General features: G+C 40.0%; 1 long non-coding RNA gene across 2 annotated transcripts; it reads right to left on the reverse strand.

The window, feature by feature from the left end:
• Window positions 1-298: 298 nt before the first annotated feature.
• LOC119363469 lies at window positions 299-2,121 on the reverse strand. 2 transcript variants are annotated; one of them, XR_005173993.1, is made up of 4 exons: window positions 1,715-2,121; window positions 1,255-1,262; window positions 1,027-1,081; window positions 299-807 (listed from the first exon to the last, which is right to left on the reverse strand). It is a non-coding gene; the product is annotated as an uncharacterized LOC119363469 (long non-coding RNA). The 2 variants fall into 2 exon arrangements; XR_005173992.1 differs by having other exon boundaries at window positions 1,027-1,262.
• Window positions 2,122-6,248: the final 4,127 nt, after the last annotated feature.

A 6,248-nucleotide genomic window follows, 5' to 3' on the forward strand; every position in this document is an offset into this window, starting at 1 on the left:
ATAAATTTCTAGCCCGTATCGTGACCTTTCAACTAATGATGTTCGAGTTAGGTCAGACGGACGGAGGACACCATGAAAACGAAAAGGCACCCGTGAGTGATCGCAATATTAATTTTTTTATCATCGACGACGAAAGACGTAGCCAAGCGCTCAATCACATGGGTGGTAGTAGATGAGGGAGTACCAGAAGTAGCCAGGGTGTATCCATCAAGAATTAGTAGAGTATGAGGGTAACTTGGACATTAAGGAATCTGCCATCATCTTTAATGATATTCTTCTAGTTCGATATGTCCTTCAACCTACAGTTCTGTGATATACATGTCCCTAAAAATGTGGCATCCCGAAAGTGTGTCTACTACGGAGTTGCTAGAGCAAAATAGCATGCATGTTTGAATTAGGTGTATTTTTTGTGCGCTCTTCAATATTTAGCTCAGACTTAAGCTAAACACCGAGGAGTACATAAAAAACATGCCCCATCTAAGCAAGCCCAGGAGTTTCTCGAATTCTATGGAACATGCTCCGCTCGTGGGCGGGGACAATGTTAGGCCATCTAACAGTGTTGAGTTTTTTTTTTCCTTTTAAACTAGGTAATTGCCCGTGCGTTGCACCAGGGTCTAAGCATTCTAGAGGTGCATTATCAATCCATGAAAATATATCTTTTACGATTCTCATCCATATTAAGCAACATTATGGACTAACATTGTTTATTGACCTTGCAGCCTGATCAACAATGGCTCCTCTTCATTGCAGTCTAAACGTGTTGCTGCAACTGGGCTTTACTTTTTACCGCATTTCATTTTTCAGAACCTAAAATGGACACAGAACATCAGTCCAAATGTATGGAAGCGGATAGTAGTACCTATTTTTTTGAACACCATTGTCCCTATTTTTAACAGTTTCATCCCCTGCTACTGCAACATTTATAAATTCATTCTTGAAATACTAAAAGCTAAGAGACTGACCAAGCGAAAATCCCTTCAACACAAGAGCCTGTAACAAATATTAAAAAGTAATTTAGATGGTTACCTCATAGAAGTCACCTTCGATATAACTTCAGGAGATAACTTTGTACAATTTTGGCCTACACAGAAGAGAAAAAGCTCATGTAACCAAGTATCACGAACAAAATGATTCCTATTTCCCTCAGTTCCTAATGTAAACAGATATAAATTCATCGAGATTTAAGAGAATGATAACCCTTGAATGTATGTACATATCGGTTTTTGGCGAGTTTGAAGGCCGACTCACATTTACCTATACATCTGAAAAATAGAAAGTGAGTTTCATTTCTGTTTATACGACAACACTTGCAGAAAAGGAACAACCAGAAGAGAAAACACACAAACAAACTTGAAAAAGCACATGCAGGCAATAAACCCATCGAAGGTAACCATATTAGTGCTAGTGCATAATAATTTGCTCCTGATTCCTGAATGAAGAAATTGCAATAATTCTATTCCCCTGAAGTTAACCATAGTAATTTTATCACTCAGTTAAGTACTTGATCAAGGACCACATGACATGTGCAGTCACATGCACGAGGCCGATGGACTGGCTAATTGCACTTGCAGTCAAGATGACATGTATGTGTGAGTGCACCGCGCTTGCTGTATGCATGAACCCTTCTCATCTGATGATCTCTCCCTATCTAACAGCCATGCACGAAAAGCTAATTTTGCCATGCGGAGGGCGGGAGCAACCAGATTGAGTTTACCTGCGTAGAGAAGGTGGTGGTAGTACGAGCCAAAATTTTGAAGACTATAATCAGTGAGGGAAGTTGGAGGAGCGACGCCGTCATGCTGATGTAGGAGCGCTGGTCAGGGAGTACACCTCGGTTCCAACCCCGTCCACCTCGAGCGGCCTGATCCGGTGTAGCTGCTGGTCTGATAGCATAAGAGGGGCGGAGAACTCTGACGTCCACGCCGCCGTTGCCGAGGGCAGCTGCTTCCTCCGCAGCACGCGCCTGGCACAGATCCCCTCAAGCCCGCCGCAGGGGAGCGCAGTGGCCGACGCCTTGGCGAAAGTGTTACCAGCCGCCGCCGCCGCTCTGGAGGCATGGAAACCCTTACGGGCATGCGACTGGGGCAGCAGATGATGACTTGAGGAGCGGGCCGGGTTGTGGATTTTCTTTCTTGACAGACCAAATGCGGTTTTTTGATTGAGGAAAAAACAAGGGAAAAGAAAACCAGGTGGAACGATGCGGGGAGCGAGAGTCGGACGTAAAGGGTTAACGTAAGAGGGGAGAGGGAACCTTATGTTTCTTTTAGATAGTAGAGATTCATAATAGTGTTGAGTTGATTTGAAACAAAACACACCAGATTTAGAATCGGTAGGGATTTTGCTTCAAGGTAAAGAGTATGGATATGAGTAGCGGCAGATGTTGCCAAGATGATGGATTCAGGCATATTATTGTTCTACTTTGTAAAGTCCTCAAGAATAATCAATAAAATATCCGCATGCATCTCCCAGATGCAGAGGCCGAAGGTTATCCTCCTTTTCTAAAAAAAAACTAAACAATAAATGTTCTTGGAAAAACATGACTTGTTTTTCTGCCCACCCTTTTTCTAAACCCTAGTCATTTGAGTGGGTTGCGAGACAATGCGGTAGAGTTGTTGGTTACGGGAGAGAGAGAAAGCCGATAGACAAGGTGAAAGGCATTTCTTAGGTAGAAGAGACAGCATGGACAAGAACGTTGAAAAGACGGCTTAGACCGACAAGAAAGCGGTGAACAAAAGCAAAGATGAAAATTTGATGAGTACGTCGTGTAATTGAAACTTAATGAAATTCCGGTCACATGTACCCTTCGACCAAACATTTTTTATGATACTGTACACTGGTCAAGAAATCTACCGGCAACGTCGGATGACAAACTGCATGTAAAAACTGTAACGTAATTTGGTTGAATTGCATTGGCTGGAGCATGTAATGTAATGTAATTTGGTTTGGCTAGAGAATGCACTTTTACAATGCTAAAAACTGTAATGTAATTCCACATGTCACAATAAAATATCCTTCCGAATGTAATTTGGTTTGTTTTAGCTCCATGATTTCTATGGTTTCGGCACTCTCTCGGTCTCTTTCGTGCGTACACCATGGATAAAATCGTGCGAGATTTGGAAAAGAGAAAAGGTGCAAATCTGCGAAAGACATGAAAAGTGAGCAACAGAGAGCCCTGAAGTGGAAAGTAAAAAACCGGAAATGACGACAGGTCAATAGGGTCGTCGAGAGAAGATATGATAAGATACGGCGGTACAGCTTCGCATGTGGGTTTCGGTGCTGTGAGCTGTTTCTGTTGGCACTGAGCAGCAGCCTGTCGTCCAATAGTACATGCAGCCCAGTCATCTGTCGGTGGACGCGGCACCAACTTGTACGCACCGTCATTGTCTACTTTCCCTCGGGACCGAACTGTTCAAGCATGCTTTTTTCTTTCCTTATTACTCCCTTTTCCCTTCCTTAAATATTTGTCTTTTTAGAAATTTTTAGTTACGTTGTAGTGTTAGATACATTCATATCTAGACAAATGTAACATAAGAATTTTAAGACAGAGGAAGTATAATAATTGATACTCCTTCTCCAATTTAAAAAAGATGATGTTCAGATACATTCCCTACAATGATTATTTTGAGGAGGGGTGATGTTTAGATATTGGTAGTACGGTCTTTGAAATGTACTACCTTTGATCACTCATTCATACTCCGAAGACAAAATTGTAATGTATCATGCTTACTAGTATTGTGTTACTCCCTCTATTCATAAATACAAGACGTTTGAGAGACTTGACACAGTCTATGTACCAACAGATAAATTATAGTATTGTAGAAATATTTTTGAGAAGTTAAGAATATCATTTTCATGCATCGAGTAGGAATATTTAAGGCAACATCAGTAGTCAAAGTTTAACATAACGCATAAAAAATGTAATTTTGTATGAACTGAAGGGTTGTTCACGCTTACCTAGTATAGACATAAATTTAGAACAAGGAGTATCAAATCGTGAGATTTTTCCGAAACAACGGCAAGCATTTACTATTAATTTCTTCATTTCAAGTACATATTTTTATATTTGAGCACAAGAGTAAAATATATGTTTTGCTAAATAAACAAAGTAATGAACCGAGCGCACTGAGACAGTTAGGTTCCGTGTGGTTGACTCAGTACAACCGAATTGAAGTCCTGGACTTTGTATGATTGAGCATTTTCATGGATTTATTCCAAAAAAATGTGATGTTCGTTCAAGGGAAGACATTGTTTCCGTTAGCTTCGAAACATATATGATGGCTTCATCGATCCTAAGATTTGACGGCTCGATCTGTCATAAGTGCTCGTATCGGTAAGGTGTGCATGCATACATTCATATAGGTGAAGGTGAGGATACATGCATGTATGTAAGTATGAGCATTTGTACAATATTTCTCAACAACGGTAAAATAGAGTAAATTTTATGTGAGACATGTTGAGATGTCATATTGCTCCTCAGTTATTTTCTTGTCTGACTCATTGACCCAAAAAATATACTCCCTCCATTTCATAATGTAACGCGTATAGATTTTTTGAAAGGTCAAACTTTGCAAGTTTCGACCAAGCTTATAAAGAAAAATTATTTATATCTACAACATCAAATATATAAAATATGCAACTATGTCTTATGATGAGTCTAATGATATATGGTTGGCATTCTAGATGTAAATATTTTTTTCCATAAACTTGGTCAAAGTTGATGAGGTTTGACTTTTCAAAGAAAATTATATGCACTACATTATGGAATGGAGGGAGTATTAAATATTCGGTTTAGCTCTTCAAAGGAATGCATGTAAGCCAAATATAGGTCAATTAGTTCTTTTTGAAGGAAAGTGAGTTTTTTTTTCTCTTAGGCACCATGGAGCACAAAATTTTCTAAAATTGAAAAATCAACCTTTTAAGTTCATAAAAAAACTGAAAATAAATACACGGGTATTTATAGATGTATACAAGATGTGTGTAAATTTTCATCAGGAAATACGCTTTGGAGTGCACTCTACAAAAAAAAATCATATACTTTTATAGTGAATCGTATGTGTTTTAGAAATATGTGATATTTTATTTTTGTATAGCTCGTATATAAATGTATTTCTCCGTGAAAATTTGAAGACAAGGCAAATACCTCCATGTCTATGTGTGTATTTTTTGCATTTTTTAAAGACCTAAAAATTGCTTTTCTATTTTTTAAATTAAAGGCTCCATGGATCTTGATCTCCATTAGCTATTTTCGTGTTTACGTTGATAAAAGGTAAAATAGGAGCAGACACGACGAATAAAGTTACAGAATTTAAAATAAAAAATATTTAAAAAAATCTAATTGAAGCCAAATAGATTGTTACTAAAGAGACAGTTCAGAAGACCCTGACCGGGGAGTAAAAAAATTACATACTTTTTACATCCTATTTGTGACAATGTGACGGTATTTATCCGAGCTAAAAATCTTAGCTAACTTTACCCCTTATTGTAACATTGTGAAAGTCAATTAAAAAAACATTATGGAAGCTTTTATCCTAAGGTTTTTTCTTCGACATATCGAAAAGCTAGATCCACTTTGGTAGGATGACATAACAAATCGATCGGCAAACATGTCGAGGCGTACTAGTGGTCAATTTTATCGAAGCATGCAAGCATGCAAAATTATGTCATTTTTATCTCAAATCTATGAAACTTTGTAATGCCATCCAAACACTCCCCACCCCTTGCGGTTATAGCTAGCCAAATGGGCCGTTTTTTTGGGGCCGGCCCGTGAGCACGCCGGCACGGCCCACCTTGGGCCAGGCACGACACGGGCTAAACGGCTCGGGCCCGGCACGCGGCACGCCCTGGGCCTGGAGGCTGGGCACGCGGGCCGGCACGGCACAACCCGATTACGTTCTTATTTTTTTATACATCTATAGATGGCCCAACATGTAAAAAAAAGGCTAAAAACGCGCAGTGCGTCAAATAACAGGCTAAAAATATGTAGCCCAACGTGCTAAACGGGCCAACGTGAGACCGTCAATGCCAGTTGCGGTGGATCTTCGCGGCAGATTGGGGCACCCTTGATCTAGATAACGACGGTCGACAACGAATCACTTCCTCCCATGATCTGGCTGGCTGGTGGTCCAGCGACTGTTTGGAAGTTGGTAGGCAGCTTTTGCTGCGATGCGACATCAACAATGGTGGCGCAAAGCAGAGACGTGGTGGATTGCAGATGGTGTGGCTACCGCTTGCACTTTTTTTGGCCACTT

This window comes from Triticum dicoccoides, chromosome 1A (assembly GCF_002162155.2).
Source record: "Triticum dicoccoides isolate Atlit2015 ecotype Zavitan chromosome 1A, WEW_v2.0, whole genome shotgun sequence".
Lineage (NCBI taxonomy): Eukaryota > Viridiplantae > Streptophyta > Magnoliopsida > Poales > Poaceae > Triticum > Triticum dicoccoides.